The sequence below is a fragment of the Simochromis diagramma genome, unplaced genomic scaffold (genome assembly GCF_900408965.1).
Source record: "Simochromis diagramma unplaced genomic scaffold, fSimDia1.1 OVJJ01000798.1, whole genome shotgun sequence".
NCBI lineage: Eukaryota > Metazoa > Chordata > Actinopteri > Cichliformes > Cichlidae > Simochromis > Simochromis diagramma.
In genome coordinates, this window is record NW_024386736.1 from 700997 (window position 1) to 720428 (window position 19432).

Sequence of the window (19432 nt, forward strand, 5' to 3'; positions counted from 1 at the left end):
CTACATATTTTGATTAAGTTATCCATATGTAGCCCTTAATTCACTTTATTTGAAACACTGCTGTCTACCTCTGATTTAAATCAAGATGTGACTTTATTTTTTTATTCTTTTCTCTTTTTTTCTCCCACTGCTCCATGAGGATAAAAAAGGTTTTTATTTTCCTAAGAATATCTCAAACCTGTATATTTTTTTGATGAGCAGATTGGCACCCTGATGTGAGGTCTGCTAATGGAGAGCTGAGTGAACAAGTTTTCCCATTGAGTATTAAACTTTTCAAACACACCCTCTAAGGGTATGAATCAGGAAAATATAAATAGTTAACAACTTCCAGGGAAGTATTTAAGAGCGATTAGCTAATGAATTAATAAAAAGGTTTCCATACAGTAGAAAGATTTTGAGAGATTATATTTTTGTCAAACCCTCGTGTGTGTGTGTGTGTGTGTGTGTGTGTGTGTGTGTAAGAGACCCAACTGTTACTCATGCTGTGGGGACTTTCTCCAAATCTTTTCCCACAGTCACATTAACGAGGGGCTTTGTCATCCTTATAGGGAAGAAAATATAAGTCTCTGCAGTGTAAAATGTTACTCTTTAAGGTAAACACGTGATTTAACATGAGACTGCGATAAGATTAGGAAATTAGCAGTTATTGTTCACATTAGAAAAACACAAGGAAGTATAAGTAAATGTCCTCTAAGGTTATAGTGCCTGCATATGTGTGTGTTCATGTACTTGTTAAAGCCATCACTACCTCCATAGGTGAGGAGATGTACGCTTTGGGAGCACTTTGGGGGTCACTGAGTTTTTAAATACACACATTTTTTCCACATACATATTCATAGAGTGTGTACTCATACACAGTCCTGCTGTACCTTTATTGGCTCTATTTCAAACCATTCAATTATTCAGTGACTCATCTTATAAATATGCATATTCAATTTGTGAAAGACTCTGTGTGTGTGTGTGTGTGTGTGTGTGTGTGTGTGTGTGTGTATGTGCGCGTGTACGTGTGTGTGTGTGTGTGTTTGAAAGAGATCCATCTGGTTCTAAGTACCTTCCTCTGAACAATATGGCAAATGAGAAAGCAGAACCTTCTATTATAGTTACACACATACACATAATCTGTGTTTGTGTGTATTTGCGTGTGTGTGCTGTTGTGTGTGCGTGCGTGCGTGTGTGTGAACACCTACAGTTAAAGAGCTGAGTCAGGTTTGTTCTCTTACCGTGCTTAGTATGACATGACCACTGGCCAAAAGGTCAAGGCCTGGCAGTTTAATGTGTGTGTCGATGTGTGTGTAACTGAGCAGGATCAGGTCTATAAAGAGGTAACTCACATCTCTGACAACCACTAAATGACACAGAGGAGGAATGTTTGTGGTGGCAAATGTTGTTTTTGTTGTTGAAGTGTCTCCATCAAACTTTTGACCTACATCAGCTGGAGAGCCTCGAGCCCTCTCGGTCCATCATATTACTTAATTGTGTTGCACATCACAACCCCAACTGATCACTGATTCTCACTCATTCGTTCTCATTAGTCAACTATTAGAGAGAAGAGGCATGTGTTTAATTGCGTTTGGTTAGTAGCAAGGCAATAACAACAACAACAACAACAATAATAACAGTAATAACAATAAATGGCAAGCTGGAAACAACCTTTGTTGAGGATTTACAGTAACTCATTTTCTGCAATCATTGACGGCGCCTCTTTTTTTGGTGTCACCCTGTTCATCTAGTATCACTAACTGTTAAGGAAGGATGCATTGTTGCTAGGTTGAGAAAATGGCGCAAAATTTGTGTTGAGTGGCTTTCTGTCTGTATTTTATTCATTTTTTCTACCCTCTCCCTGTCATTCTGAATTTCTATTGGCTGCACAACTGCTCGTCACGCTGTGCTGAGCAAAAGCCAAAGTGTCCTGACCAGCCAGTACACCACCACTGCGCTGGACTTTACTCAGCACAGTGGGAAAGCATTACTGCACGGTGCAAGCAATAGAAAGGATTGGATTTTAGTGCACAGCATATGTCGCTTACTTTGTGAAAGTGGCAAGTAGAAGGTATGTGCTTGTCGAATTTGTGTGACTCATCAAGTGTATTTTGGTCAGGACCATTAGGTCATTATTATCAAGTACTTAAGATTTAAGTTATATGACATTTTGAAATGTAAAACAAAAAGATGGCTAGATCTTCATCGGACCTTAAAAATATGCAAATACTTTGCAATAAAAAGAACCATTGTCATAACTAAGTAATGTTTTTCCTTTATTTCATAACGTTCTTTCTGGATTAATAACACAAACAATATTAGCAGCGCTCCTGGTGACTCTAGTGCATCACTACACATCACATTAGAAACATCTAGAGTGAGATTTACAACCTCCTGCGTGTGTGAATACGTAGTTTATGCACCTCTTTCCTGCTGTGCAGGGGAGCATTTTCTGCAGTAATGATAATTCACCATCATTAAGGTCTCCCATAATAATGATACAGGCTGTGGTTGCCAAGCACACACCTCAATAACCCTCTAACAGCCTGCAGTACTCAAGTGGTTTCATAAACCAGGTGAAAGTCTATGATCCCTTCCATGAAACCAAACTGACAACAAGCTCCTGAACATGTGCTTTCGCACATAAAAGCCTGCAGGTGCAGACGCAGCATGCAGCTGCACAAAAAGGGGGAAAAAAGCAAACACATTTGCATGGATGTGCACCCTTTTTCCCCTCACCGTGTCAAATTCAATATTTAAATCACTCACACAGACACGAATTCGCACCACATTTTAAAGTCACTCTCACAAAATCCATACCGACACATACAAACACAGATACAGCTGCAAGGACATCGGTGTCAATCAATTATCAGCCTCATCTTCTGCATCCTGTCACTGTCACTGCAGCTATCACGCACACACATAGCACGGTGTGTGCTGACACAGGTTATTAACAGTCTATTCTGAACACCTGCACCGTTTGCACTCTGAACATCTTTCTCCCTCACACAAACACACATTTTTTCACCCTGCTTTGTGATTGACAAGCCATATTTTTGTCACCCAGAAAGGCTGAGACACTTGGGTGTAAAAGGATGTTCTCTCCCTCTCTCTTTTCTTCCCTCATCCCTCATCCTTCACCCTTTGCTCCTCTTTTATCTGCCTCCGTCCCTCCCTCCCTCTCTCAGCTGCGTGTGTATGTGTGTGTCTGTGTGAGTGTGTGAAAGCTCGCCTGATTCAGCTCCCAGCCTTTCATTGAAATGTTATTTAGCCAACCAATTAGATGTTGGGAACAGCAGGTGAGCCCTGAGCTCTATCCAATCAATGACCTTAATCCTCCTTAATCAACCAATTAAGATTCTATTATCAGCACACAATCGCACACATATATGCAAATGTCCAACTACAGTTCAACTGCAGAATTGCAGCCTAAGCCTATATCTTTGCAGAGAACTACATTACCATAGCCTAAACCTGCAGTGGCTCTTTATAAACTTTGAACCTGTGAGATGGAGACTTCATACCTAACAGTATTTGATAGAGGCTCATAGATGAGTTTAAAATGCTGTTAAAATATACTTCTATGTTTTTTTGTTGTTGTCAGCATCCCAAATAATCATTTTTGAGGGGGTGGGACTTTTAAAGGGTTAATCCCTCCCCACATTTAATCTTTCCATCCCTCATTTTTCCTCTCTCATCCATTCAGTGGAAAGAAAAAGTCAGAAATGTCATAAATGTTTTAAATAATCTCGCATGTGCACCCTCAAGAGTCCCACAGTCTTATTTGCAATTTAAATTTTTTCCAACTTCTTTAAATCTCTTCCAAGATCTTAGAGGTGCAGCTGGGGAAACAGCCTCAAATGGAGGCCACGGTGAATGATGGACCGGGATCGATGGTGGGAGGGGAGCTGCTAATAATTTACAGTAACACAAACCTAAATATGCAAAGCAGAGATGGAGGGAAAAGAAGAAAATTAAACATTTTCGTCATATACATTTAAAAAAGCCCTCAGATTTGACAGGACTGCATATTTTCTTTAGTAATCTCCTAGAATATAACCTATTTCCTCCCTGCCCAGTAGGGTTATGATTACGAATATAACCCTACACTTCTTTAGTGTGTGTGCGCGTGGACACAAGGCAGAAAAAGGCGGGGAGGACTATTCTGACGGTCAGTGACATCCTCTTTCTTTGCATACCATCTCTTGCGTTTCTTCATCTGTTCCTCCCTCACCCGCACTACATCTCTGTAGCAGTTGTGATCCCTACATTTATTCAGATTTATTTTAGTCCAGAGTATCTCAAACAAGGCAAGTAATTGTTTGCTCTGAGCGATAAGATGTGGGAGGGAGCGGCAGAAGATGTACACAGAGAAAGCGAGCGAGCAGGGAATCAAGCAAAACCCAGAAAACCAAAACTATACAGGGAGTGCAGAATTATTAGGCAAATGAGTATTTTGTCCACATCATCCTCTTCATGGATGTTGTCTTACTCCAAGCTGTATAGGCTCGAAAGCCTACTACCAATTAAGCATATTAGGTGATGTGCATCTCTGTAATGAGAAGGGGTGTGGTCTAATGACATCAACACCCTATATCAGGTGTGCATAATTATTAGGCAACGTCCTTTCCTTTGGCAAAATGGGTCAAAAGAAGGACTTGACAGGCTCAGAAAAGTCAAAAATAGTGAGATATCTTGCAGAGGGATGCAGCAGTCTCAAAATTGCAAAGCTTCTGAAGCGTGATCATCGAACAATCAAGCGTTTCATTCAAAATAGTCAACAGGGTCGCAAGAAGCGTGTGGAAAAACCAAGGCGCAAAATAACTGCCCATGAACTGAGAAAAGTCAAGCGTGCAGCTGCCAAGATGCCACTTGCCACCAGTTTGGCCATATTTCAGAGCTGCAACATCACTGGAGTGCCCAAAAGCACAAGGTGTGCAATACTCAGAGACATGGCCAAGGTAAGAAAGGCTGAAAGACGACCACCACTGAACAAGACACACAAGCTGAAACGTCAAGACTGGGCCAAGAAATATCTCAAGACTGATTTTTCTAAGGTTTTATGGACTGATGAAATGAGAGTGAGTCTTGATGGGCCAGATGGATGGGCCTGTGGCTGGATTGGTAAAGGGCAGAGAGCTCCAGTCCGACTCAGACGCCAGCAAGGTGGAGGTGGAGTACTGGTTTGGGCTGGTATCATCAAAGATGAGCTTGTGGGGCCTTTTCGGATTGAGGATGGAGTCAAGCTCAACTCCCAGTCCTACTGCCAGTTTCTGGAAGACACCTTCTTCAAGCAGTGGTACAGGAAGAAGTCTGCATCCTTCAAGAAAAACATGATTTTCATGCAGTACAATGCTCCATCACACGCGTCCAAGTACTCCACAGCGTGGCTGGCAAGAAAGGGCATAAAAGAAGAAAAACTAATGACATGGCCACCTTGTTCACCTGATCTGAACCCCATTGAGAACCTGTGGTCCATCATCAAATGTGAGATTTACAAGGAGGGAAAACAGTACACCTCTCTGAACAGTGTCTGGGAGGCTGTGGTTGCTGCTGCACGCAATGTTGATGGTGAACAGATCAAAACACTGACAGGATCCATGGATGGCAGGCTTTTGAGTGTCCTTGCAAAGAAAGGTGGCTATATTGGTCGCTGATTTGTATTTGTTTTGTTTTTGAATGTCAGAAATGTATATTTGTGAATGTGGAGATGTTATATTGGTTTGACTGGTAAAAATAAATAATTGAAATGGGTATATATTTGTTTTTTGTTAAGTTGCCTAATAATTATGCACAGTAATAGTCACCTGCACACACAGATATCCCCCTAAAATAGCTAAAACTAAAAACAAACTAAAAACTACTTCCAAAAACATTCAGCTTTGATATTAATGAGTTTTTTGGGTTCATTGAGAACATGGTTGTTGTTCAATAATAAAATTATTCCTCAAAAATACAACTTGCCTAATAATTCTGCACTCCCTGTACAGTAACAAGGACATATGAGTACGCAGATATGGATGGATGGGAAAGTGAGTGGTTAGAGAAAAGTGTGTTTGAAGTATGCCACTTATCCATGCTCACAGAACTGAGCGCGGGAGGAGGAGGTGTTGTTATTTGAGAGTAAACAGCAGCTAAGAGAAGATGGCGAATGCTTGTTGAGTTTATCAGAGCTGAAGGTCTTCTTTAGAAATAATTCACTGACCAAATTTACTTATTGGATTCTTGTTTAAGCAGCAGAACCACACAAATTTGAAAATTATAGTAATTTAGCCACAACATATGCAAAAAAGAAGTAGCTTGTTGGCGCACTGTAGAGTCACACATTAAGTATAAAGCTGCTGCCTGAATGTCGAAGCTACCGAACATCAGTAAAATGTCCCTGATTTCAGTTAGAGTTTGCTTGGCTTGTGATAAAAATCTACTCGTTGGTGAGCTGAAACCTGCAATGATGTGATGCTCTTATTACCAACTGAGCCTTTCCATCCCGGAAACCTGCGTGTGACAGAGGTTGTGGAAAGTTTGACACCAGTGTGATAAGCAGCTCCAGCCACTGAGAACTTCTTGCCAGCTACGGTGATTAAGTTACTGCAATCAACCGTAAAGTGTCAAAGTTTCAGTTGGGATGGGAAAAGAAAAAACTGTGGAAGCAAGAAATGATGTAATATGCAACAACAACGACTATGGCAAACCCCTTGGAATGTACACCACTGTGGAAAAGTCTTGAGCCACCCCTCATTTCTTTATTTTTTATTCAAGGAGCCAGACTTGTAATTTTTAAAGTGGTCTTGAACAAGAATACTCCAGGCTTTCTGAAAGTCTTTAAAAGTTGTGGTTTTATTTGTTTAATTGTTTGTTTTGTCTTTTTTGTTTATGAAGTCATAAGGAATGCGTGAATGATCTGTGAATCATTCACGCGCAAAAAGTGCACTTCACTCAAAAAATGAACCAGCAGCAGACAAAGAACCAGAAAAACAAAGAACCACTTTTAAATTGTATTTTCAGGCACTTTGTCAGAAAAAAATAGTATTTTGCACCAACAAGGTGATAACTAAAGAACTACTAACTGAAAACTTGGCATATCTGAACATGGTGTGCACTGTGTCCTTATAAAATTTTAAGAAACTAGAGAAGTAAAGAACAAAAGAAAACGTGTCAGGCATTAAAAAAAAATCCCTACAACAAATGAACTGTATCTGAAAATCACGTCCTTAAAAAATTCAACAGAGTGCTGACACAGAACCTGGGAGATGCATCTGGCCCTTCAGTTGATTCATCTACTGTTCACTGAAGCCTCATCAGAAATGATCTCAGTGGAAGGCTGGCAGCAGGAAGCCATTCTTAAAGAAGGAGAAAACTGGGAGAAAAGGCTGAAATATGAATCATTACACAAGAATTGCACTGAAAGTCAGTGGCAACAGGTCTGACAGAGTGAGGAATCCAAATTTTTGGTGAAAATTGTTTTCAGTATGTAGGGAGGAGATAATCCGAAATACATTGCCAATGCAGTACACACAATGTAATGTGCATAGTGTCAGTGTCTGCGGAGTCGCACCTCAGTATTATTAAAGGCAGCGTAGAATGATATTGACACAGAACAGATCAAAAGGCAGCCGAGATCCAAACAAAGAGCTTCGAATGTTGTTCAGGAATCCTGGAGAACTTTTCCTGAAGAAATAAAGAACTGACAGCTTACCTAAGAGAGTTCAGTCTGTGTTAAAGAATAATTGGTCGTACTAAATATTGACTTTCAAGCTTGTTAAAACTGTACAGACTCTGTTTTTGCATCATATACTATATCCATTCATGCAATTATTTCCCATTTTCCAAGCAAAGTATGCATGAAGTGTATGTCCTGGCTCACTCTTAAAGAAAAAAAGTGAACTGCCAAATTCTATTAAAAAGAAAAAAGAAAAGTCGTGATTCAAAGGAAGCCCTAGAACAGTTTATCATGTCTTAACTACAGGATTGCTCAGAGCAAGGTTTTCCTTCTATAATGAACAGTTTAGTGCCTACTTCATCCAAAAGAGCTCACTGCACCCTAATTTTCTGTTAGACTTTGTGGCCAAAATTCAGCTAATTTTACATTTAGTCAGCAGGATGTTGGCAAGACAAAACGGGATGGCACGAGGTCACGACCACTCTTTTATGCAAAGTTTTTGCATGCAGTCCAAAGTCAAGCAGATGACATCGAATAGGTAGTTGTAATTCGACCCTGGTTAGTGACCAGGGTATAGCTGCTGCTGATGAACTTCTCAGCTTTAATGCTTTATCACTGAAAAATTGTCAAATAGTCACGACAAGTAAGCCGAGCACATAATACAGTCAACAGGAGCCCCTGGACAAAAATGAAAAAATAACAGCTAATCTGAATTCTTGTTTGGTCAGTCTGATGTTCCTCGTGCCACTGACCTCGTTAATCTACTCTGACAATATAAAGGTTCTTTTCGTACACAGCAGATTGGAGATGAAAAACATTTCTCTGTGTCAGATCATCACCCCAGCCTTTCCGAGAGAAGCCACAATCCTCTCAGTCACGAAGCCTTTTAGTTGAATTCCAGCACTCCTGCATCCAGTGCCCTCCCTGTGTTGCCATGGCATTCTACTGTTGGTACACATCCTATGGCTCGGTGAACAGTTCCAGCGGCATTATGTAACTCCTGAATTTTTCCAACACCCTTGGTACCATGTATGTGTATCTGTGTGTGTACGTGTGACAGAGGGAGGATGTGTGCTCTCTGCATTGCGTTTAACGGGGTAGCACATGCTGAGACTGGGGAACAGTTTTTTAACATCTGCCTTAATTGAACCGCACTCAAGCATAAATTAGTCCACCCTGCCAGCTCTGCACTTTCTAGTTTGTGTATCATGTGTGTAAGTGGGTCCTTGCGCCACACATGTTTGTGCATTTTGCGAACAGATTAAAAGCTGGACCTATTTTCCTGATTCATCTCTCGTGCACTTTTACACACACACATACACTTTCACACCTTTTTTAATCACAATATGTAATGACCAACCAAGGCAAGCAAAACTTCAATGGGGAAGATATTTCCTCGCTCATCCTCCTCAGTTGTGTTTTTTACTTTCTTATAGTGGAACGTAGCACTGATACATTTCATGCTCCTTCACAATTTCATCATATCCATGATGTCCAAATTCTGTCCTTTGCAATTTCCTCCATGATCACATCTACCTAATTAGCTAAATTCCAACCTGAAATATTCATTTGGGAAAGTTTTCCACAACTCGCTGCCTCTTTAATTACCACCTTGATCAGCAGATTTCATGAAGTGGTTCCATCTACCAGCTGTTGGCTGCTCAACATCGGCAGCATCTAGACTCAGGGGAAAACCCCATTAAATGTTTGGGCCAAAACAGACTTTTCCCCCCAATTACAGCCATTTTAAAAGACATCAACAACTTCCAACATTGACAAAACAAGCAGAAAAAGTTTTTAATAGTCGTGCCAACTGGCAGAACTAGAGTGACTTACTTAACCATTGCAGTTGATCTTACTTGCTGTTAAGGGTTGAAGATCTCAGTGGGTTTTTTATGAAAAAAGATTTTTTTTTGTTTCATATGACTAAAAGTTAATAAATATAACAAACCTGCAAATTTCTTTAATTGCTTAATTGTGTTATACTATATCATCATGGAAAAACGAGTTAACGTGCATGCAAACACTAAGATTTTCTGTCAGAATTTAAAAACTCTCTGTTACATGTACCTTTGCTGTCTGTGTCAGTGCGGAGTACTATAAACTAAAACTAAGCTGAAGTTAGTGGGGGAAATTGGATATTGAGCATATAAGTTATGTACATGACATGACTGTGAGTTCTATTGAAATTAACTGAAAACTAAACTGGAAATACAGACAAAACAAAGTTAAAGAAAAAACTAATTTTAAAAAAGTTAAACTGTCATAATAATCAAAGCACTAATGCAACTGCCAATAGACCAATACTGTGGATGCTACCTGTCTCTTGTCCTCAGTGTATTTATGCACAAACATGATCAAGATGACCTGCTGAAGTTCAAACACTGCTAATGCAGGACCCACAATGTAGCATCAGAATGGCAAAGAAACACGATTTTAATGACTTCTAATGTAGCATAGTTGTTGGGACCTGATAGGTGCGCTCACGAATGAGTCGGAAGTTGAAATTATTTGAAATTATTTGTTCAACTCTCCCTTAACTCATATTTCCCACTTGGAAGGTCTGAGCAGTTCTACATATTCCAAGATTGTGGCACTGAATGTAAAGAGTATCAACTTTTAACCCTTACTGCCACTGTTGTGTATTTCTGACTTGTTAAATAAGCCATACACAGAGCACTGAACAGGCTCTGTGTATGAATGTGCTGCAATGGTGTTTTTAAGAAGAAAGAAGTATGAATTCTCCGGGTGAAAAATGCTTTTTTGATGCCAAAATAAAGAGAAGAATGACCAGACTCCTGAGCTGATAAGAAAGCAACGATAACTCAAATATCCAATCGTTACAAGCAAGGTATGCAAAGGAGCATCTCTGGAATGCAATACATCCAACCTTGAACCTCTGTCGTAGCAGAATACCACACTGAGTGATTCTTTCAGCTAAGAACAGGAAACTGAGACTATATTTCACATGTGCTCACCAACACTGGGCAAGAAGAAGATGAAGGATAAAGAAGGAAAAAGGATTCAGATTCAGACTGAAGTCAACAACTTGCCAGCATGGTCCACCCTGCCTTGCATTCATGGTTCAGGCTTCAGGAGGATATTTTTTAGTCCCCTTTGAGACCCTTAGTAGCAACTAAGAAGTATTTAAACACCACGGCCTACCCGAGTACTGTCGTTGACCATGTCTGTCCCTTTAGTGTGTACCCATCTTCAGGAATGTGTTTCATGCAGCACATAACGAAGTTCAGATCATCTCAAACTGGTTTCTTGAACATGAGAATAAGTTCCCTGCACTCAAATTTCCAGCCAATGTTGGATTTGTGCCACAAAGAATTAAGGCAGCTTTTAAGGAAAAAGGTGGCTTTCCTTAAGGTCCTTATTTCAAAACAGGTCACTTCTCACTGTTAGTATTCAACAAACAACTTGTATGCAAGTTTTATATTTGCCAGCCCAAAGGCAAACAAAAGCACACAGGCTGATTGCAGAGAGGACATTAATTGGTCTGCAGTCACGCGCTACTGAGAAAGCAGAAACGCTGGGAAGGAGTTTATGGTTGTTTTGCAATTTTTAAAGGATCTATATACATTTTTTAACATATTTTCAAGGCACGTGTCCTGTGGCAGGTTTATTCTAGAAAATGCGTCTGACTGGAAAAAACAACCTGCCTGAGATCCCAAAATAGCCAAAGCCTCTCAGCACGTAACTGACACTATACGCAAGTGTTTCTTCGATCCAATCACTTCTTTGCCTCATCAGTGCGCTGCACCGAAAGAGACCCACTTCCCCTCCACTCCTGGCCACAATCAGCTTTCCTTTTGTCACCTCCCTCCCACACCCCTGCCAGCCCTCCTTTTTCACCTTCCCTCATCCATGTCTCGTCTCCTCTTCATCACTATAGAGAACATAAGCTCAACAGAATGAGGGCTCAGTTCAATCAAACCATATGTGCGCTTACCAAACTTTCTCTCTCACTTCCCCTTTTTTTCCCTTTTAATCTTGCTACGGGAGATAAGATATGAATGCTTCTCAAGGGTCTCGAGCTGGGGTCAGATGAGTTATCTTGGTGGAAGAAAGTAAAAAGAGGAGCGGGCAGTACACAACAGCAAAGGACAGAGAGGGGGGGGGGGACAGGTGAGAGGAGGATCAAGGGAGAAGAGTTGTGCTCTAAACTGAAAAAGCGCTTGAGTGCTGTCGGTTGAAGTGTATTGTGCTGTTGCTCTCAGTCACACTCCAGTGTAGTGTTAGCGGTGTCTGGGGCATACAGGAGTGTGTCAGCACTCAGATGATGGAGACATTTGGTGATCAGAAGCTATCAGGGCATCAGTTGCCTGCTCCCTTCTAAGAAACTGGGACACTTCACTGACTTCTCTTGTGTGAAAGCGTGTATATGTGTGCGTGAGCGAGACAGTAAGATATTTGTATCCTTGGATGAGTCCACTGCAAGGACACACACACAAAAAAAGAAACCACTTAATAAAAACGCAAAGCACATGATGTTTTAGATTTTGTGAAATCAAAATATTTAACCTCCAACAGCAGTCATTAGCCACAGAGTGGGTGTTGAACCAGACACCCGAGGCCCAATGAGAGACGAGAGCCACTGGAGATGAGAGGCATCAGAGGGGAAAGTCTCGGGGCAGATTGCGAGGAGAAGAAAGCTAGATGTACGAGTGAAAGAAGACTATATTTGGACAATGAGAAATGGGTCTGGTTTGTTAATGACACTGCACAGCAATGTCACAGTAAAAATCATTATGTTCTTCAATAACAAGTAGAAATAAGTTGAAAAACACTTACAGTTAGATTACATCAATGCTATTTATCGATTTGAAGGGATAGGTAAAGCGTCTTACCCAGAGTTATTTATGGCATCAAGGTTGCTTTTCTTCTGATTCTGAGCATACAGTGGAAACACTGATTCAGGAGACTTACCGATGCCCCTCCGGTGGTCCTCCTTGGGCTCTCGCACTCTGGGGCCTCTGGATGTCTGGAGCCTGGATCTCCTCCATGCCTCCTTCATGCCTTGGGGGACAGGGCTATGGCTCTCTACATTCTCTAGCAGACCATTACACGGGGAAACCTTTTGAATACAAGCGCACTGATCCACACAGGTGTGCACACGGGTGTTCACTGTTCATAGACATAGACTACACCTTTATTGGCTGCTACTTCCAAGCACATTGTGTGCTGTCGGTCCTGCTTGCTACACAACAACATTCAATATTTAGTATTTACTGCTGTTTACACTTAACTAGATTAACGTGATAGTGTTGCGTTTAGTATGTTGCTCTGTTTTTTTGCTTGTTTTCTCTTCTTTTTCTCTCAACAGGTGATCCAGGAGATTTTTTTTCTCTTTTTTCTCTTTTTAAGTGCCCTTTCTCACTGTCTCTCTCTTCCCTTCTGTTTTTCTTTTCCTTCATCTTTCTTTCTCCCTTTTCTATCCCTCAGTCATGTCTGTCCCGTCTGTAACAACTGAAGATAAAATAAAATAAATAATAACAACAAAGGTTGATCAAATGGACCAATACGGCAAGGCCATGATGATCCATTTGGCAAAGTAAATCCATTGGGTATCCTTGTTGGTCTTCAGACAACAATTCTGACGGCTAAAGAACCAAATGGGACAGGCAACAACAAAAAAAAAGGAGACTTACGTTAAACAGGAGAACTATGCCTTTTTATAACGCCAAAATTCAAATTTACATGCTATGTTTTGCTGTACCTAAGCCACAGGAAAACTGTGTAGTCTAAATGTTCACCAAACAAAATTCAGTCATAATGTGTTTCAAACAGTGTCAACCTAAACAGAAACTCCATCATACAGTGAAATTACATTTTTCTTACAAAATAAACCAAAACATGTCATCTGCCTCCAACACCCCTGCTAGCCCTCCTTTCTCAGCTTCCCTCATCCATATCGTGTCTCCTCTTCATCATTTCTTCGGGTCTGAGCCTGCGCTGGAATGGTAGCGCTGGGCAGGATGCCTGCTGTGTTTGCTTCAGATTACTCCTCACCCCCGACCCAACCCTGTGGCTTGTCACGTGTTCCATAATGTTGTGCTGTCGACATTTATGTGATTTTTTGTGCAGAGGAGTTTTTTTGTTTCCCGTTCTCATGCTGTCCTCCCAGGAGCCCAGCATGAGTAGAGGTCCCTTTTTTTCCTCTTGTACTTTCCCATTGTAGTGTATATTTCAGTGTTTTTTTTCTGTAACGCTACCGATCTCCAACCTGTATCCCCATGTGATGTCTGTGTTGTGTGCGTAAGGTCGGGGGGGGGGGGGGGGGGGTGTCCTATTTCACTGCAGGGCAACCTGCACGTGGCGAATAAAGCCTTGATTGATTGATTGATTGATTGATGGCTGGCTATTAAACAGCATGACAGTTGCTGCACATCTGCATGTCACTTTGCAACCCACATAAACCCCAAAATTCACCTTTTATGCTGTTTCTGACACCCAATGAACATCTTATCTTCTTCAACACTTTCATCTGTAGCTTGGCCTCCAGTCTTTTTGTCAGAGCCGCCATCTTTAAACCATACCTCATAGCAGGTGTCACAGCTTGATCTTGTAAACCTTTCCTTTCACTCTTACACTTGATGATCACGTTTGAATTGCCAAAGATTTTATGCTGTTTCTGATCATCATTTATCCCAGTCTGGGGATATCTAGCTTGTGAATCTCCAATTCCATGCTTAACAGCTGGTGTGAGGTGTTTGTGCTCTTATGCTGTGCTCGGTTTGTGATGGGTTGATGGATTTATTTGTTTAATAGCCTTAAACCCCTTCTCAGGTTGACAGAAAACAACAATTGCTTCTTTAAGATCACTGCAGATGTCTTCATGTAAACTTTATATTTCACATGGCATAGGAGACTGACTCCACTGAGTCATAGTGGTTAGTGTTACAAAAAAAAAAGATCATCTGCATTAAAGTAGAGCCTTTTACAACATAAATCACACACTGTAAAGCTCTATTTTCCAGACTTATACTGCACACAACATCTGTGGAGAGACCCGAAGACGACAGTTCACAGATGCTTCCCATCCAGTCTGACAGAGCTCAGGGGATCTGCCAGGAAGAATCAGATAAACTGCCCAAATCCAGGTGTGCAAAGCGTATAGAGACTTTCTAGAGTAAGGACTGAATTAATGGCCTGAATATCTCTGGAAATGAGAAACTTCAGCTTTTGATTTTTTTATATATATCTGTATTTGCACCCACATTTAAAAACATGCATTTATAGCCTCTGTCATTATTGTAGATTTATGATAAACATGTAAAAAACGGCAAGAACACAACATAACATGCAAAAATTGAAGGGAATAGTGTACATTTCACAACTAGGTCATTTTCATGCTGTTTCATCGTGTTGCGTTTGATTTCATCACGTTGTAAATTATTTCACTTATTTTAGCCTACTCTATACAGATAGTTGATTTCCCTCAGATGTCTACAGTAAATATATAAAAGTAGTAACTTTTGTATATCTGAACTCAGATGAAGCACGTATGAACACTCACCATTATTTATGGATTTTTTGGCGTGCCTGGTTTCCATGGGAACTTAAATATTTTGGGACAGAGTCGAGCACAGGCGTTACTCGGGCCATATGGGGTGTAGTTGTGTTACAAGGTGCCTACTACTCAGATTTAGAATTTACATAATACTGTTCCTCAAGCCAAGAGCAAATGCAATTAATCAAATCAAATCAAAACTCAGAGGCTGCACAGATTTTTTTCCCCCTGAAATATCAATCACTACTTCTGAACACACCAATGTAAATGTTTTTTGGAGGTTTTAGCTTTTTAACTTTAAAGAAAAGCAGGATGTAAAACCATGCATAAAAACAGCTTATCTTAAGATTTCCTCATTTATCTGAACTGAATTTACAAGAACATAAATCATATTTTTGTAAAAGCTGAAACCAGCAAATATTTCATTTTTTCAGTTTTCTGTAATAAGTTATCATATATACATATTTTTTTGTTTTTTTTAACCTTCTAACAAATTAAAACAAAGAAATTAAATATCAATTTGCATATATGAGTTTTAATTTGTATCACTTTTGCAACATCCAGCCTTTTTGTGGAATTTTTGCTTAAAAAATTTTTGTGCAGGTTTGTGATGAAAAGAAAATCCCACTGATGATGTAGAAGTCTAACAAGCTAACAAAACTCATGTATCAAATCTTATAGGACCAAGATAAGCATGGGGCATAATTATTTAATTACTATATGAAGAAATTAGTCATTTTTAAAGGATTTGAAAAAGCTTGTAAAACTACAACTACCAACATTTGTTGTCTTACATGATCTTTTCCCACGTGTTTATTAAGTTAGCATTCCTGGGCAATTTTACAAGCTGAAAATGTGATAATATAGGAAGTTATCTGAAATGTCATTCTAATTAGGGCTAATTAGACTCATTTCAATGATTAATGCATTCAAATGATTTTTTTTAGCGTTTAAACTGTGTTCAGTGTTAAAATCAGCATGTAACACTTTTGCTGTGAAAATCACTCCTCTGAAAGTCTCTTTTCACAGACACAAAGATCAGAGAGATGTCACTGTCTGGGAGGCAGGACCACCTCTTCACTCTCATTTCTGTCACATGTCAGATTTTACCTTCAAACTGTGTCGCTCTGAGGCAAAGGAGTGAAATCTGAATACTGAGCTGCATAATCGCTACACCATCCAGTAGCACCATATTACAATTATATACTTGTGCATTCAGTAAGCATCCTTTTCCCTTTAGTAATCATTCATTTTTAAGCAGTTTGCATAAACTTAGAGAGACTTTTGTCACAACACATAATTCATAGAAGATAATAACTTGCACACAGCAACATACGCAGGAGAAAACATGCAAAGGGGGACATTTATGAAAATGATGACAGTACTGTCTAAACCCAACCAGCCCAAGGTAAACAATGTGGTTTTTTTATGGGTGGCAGATCACTTTAAACAGTCCCAGAAGACTTTGTACCGTAACACTGTGTTGTGAGCTAAATGAACAGGGACTTAATGTGTCCCAGATCCTTCTAGCAAACTAAATGCCAATCGTGAGTTTAGCTTGTTAGCACGCTAACATATTTTAATTAAGGACCAGTGAAAAAGCCTAGACCAACACTTTGTAACCACCAGTTGCTAAAGAAAACCTTGTAATTGCTGGGGTTGCGAGCAGTTGTGGACTGTAAAGCATGCAACATACGCTGGAAATTAAGCTTTTTGCCTTTTGAGAGAGATGTTTTTTAACATTAGGGCACAATTTAGCTTAAGGTTTCTACTCAGTGGTTTGTTAGTGAATGTTTGCAGACAAACCGATGTCTAAGGGTGACCAAGGCAATCCGCTAACAACCAAAGCAATCACAAGAGGTTTTTGGTGCACTAGCTTTGCAACCTCAAGCAGGTACTCACCAACCAGCAGGGGAAAACACATTTTTCCCCTAGTGACAGGAGGTTGCCAGGGAGTCAATGACCAATCTCTAGGCTTTTGTGATTGAGGCTTTAGTGGTAAAGATTGAGTATTGCCAAAGTCAGTAGGATTAATTATCTGAGGACTGTGAATTATAATAAAATAAAGATGTTCCGTCCATCTTTGTACAGGATTATCTTTCTCCTCATCCCACATACTGAGACCATGTTCCATGTTTTGTCTGGCTGCAGTTTACATGTACATGTAAATGTATGCGTAATGTGGTATTTTTTTTTAATGAAAACAAACAAAACTCACTAACCTTTAACAACCTGGCCTCTGGACACTGTTGGAGGAATCAGGCCATTGTTTGGATGAGGTTAATGCTATAGTGCTAATGTATTATTTGATTGATGTATTTCTGTCTATTGCCTTCCTCAGGGTCGATTTGTTGTTGTGTTGTTGCTCTTCGATGGTGAGTGCATTTTAGAATTAGAAAATGGTGAAGAAACAGTAAATGGTTCTCTTCCACAACTTTAGCAATGTCCAAGGTGCACAAAGGAGCATAGAGCCTAAAGATGTTAACGCATCTCACACTTCTGTTTAATCAGTTTTCTGTTTGACATTTATTCAGCTGTGTGAAAACAATAACTTTAATCTCAGCCAAACCGATTTACTCAGGAACAAATAAAACACTGAAAAAAGCCAAACAATAAAATTTTTAAGTTACCTAAGCAATGTGCCTGGAGTCCAGCGTTCTCGCCAGCTCTAGTGAGCCTCAACCTCCCAGTCAGCTATCAGGCTGGTGGGTAACAGACGTCTGGGATAGGTTGGGCCACGACGGATACGCCCGACCCATCCTTCAAATGAAGGACCCATTTGTCAGCCACATGTGGAGCAGCCTTTGAATTGGGACAGCTTTCGTCGCCTGGCTGTGACATAATCGGCCTTCAAATGCGGCTTCCAAGGATGCAGCCTGTGAATTGGCACATACCTATTCTCTCCTGTAGTCTAATAGTCTAATATGGAGTGCAGTAGTGATGATGCATGGTGTCCAGTAACTTGGTCTGAATAGTTACTTGCTGCAGTTAAAGGACTTACATGCAGAATTGCTGTATAACCTCACTCACTCATTTACTCTTTGCCTTGTGTCATATCTGTTGTCATTTTCTTCACTGGAAGCTCCTGGGGTTCAAAATCTGTATTTCATGATGTCATTTTTTTCAGCACATATTGTGTTCATGAGATTTTCACTGCATAATCACTGTACAGAGGATATTTTTTAATCTCTTATATATCCGGGGATCATTTTTATCGTTTTTTTTAAATTTCGTCATTCTATTTAATGACAGCTAAGAGTATCCATTAAATTGACTTGGCCATTTTTAAATCGGATTTCTCAGAAGAAAATAAACTGACATTATGAGTTTCATGCAGAGAGTAGCAATTGGATCAGAGTCGGAGCCAAGTGTTGCCTGTAATGGGGATGTGTGTATATAATAGTGTTATGTTTAAGTTGGGATACGATGCTTTTATGTGAAAAGGCAGCTTTCAAATCTTTCTGATGAAGTAATGAAATCTTTTATATTCAGGCGCTGATATTTCCTCTTAACTGGGACTCAAATAAAAAGTTTCACACAGCAGCTTTAACATTAAAATTAGTGTCTTTCAAAGACAAACAAAGCACTCATCTGAGCCCAAACCCAATTTTCTGCATTTGCTCTAAGTCTCCAGTATATAAGTGACTGCGTGTGACTTGTGTTTCCAACACTTACTGAAGCGCTGCCATAATGCTCTGCTCAGGGCTGTGAGTGACACTGAGGAGAACTTCAGTTGCTCCTCAAATTCCAGATTAAGGTTGAAAATTCAATCAGACTGTAGGCAAAGCAATAAAACTGAAAATGATAGTAGATTAGTGCAGAAGTAATATACTGCGATAACCTAAAATGTGTTCCAAGGCAACCTTATTCCCCAGAAATCACGTTCATATATTACCGAGTTGTTTTCACAGCTATGATGTGGTGCTAATCTAATGACCGACTGGATTCTGCTCACATCTGAGTTTAGGTTTGGAGGCAACGAGAGCACGATCGAGGTTTTTGTTTAATGCAAAATAGACGTGGATGTTTTCGACAGAAAACCGTAACCGAGTGCCGCCGCTACCTAAACTCTAAAAAATGCATGTCATAATCCAAGAATGGATAGCTCAACAAACGGGTGATGTTACATCAAAAAGATTACATCTTTTCTCCGATGTTTCAGAAAATCATTATATTGAATTTTGAGCCTTGAACCAATCCAACAAGCTATGATGCTTTTTACTCATACCTGTAAAAAATGTTGATTTTGATCAAAAGAACAAAGAAAAATG

The 19432-nt window shown here is 40.0% G+C and overlaps 1 long non-coding RNA gene across 1 annotated transcript in view; it reads right to left on the reverse strand.

The window, feature by feature from the left end:
- Positions 1-19432, reverse strand: part of LOC120742774 — an 89169-nt gene that overhangs the window by 39876 nt on the left and 29861 nt on the right. The window lies entirely within an intron of this gene.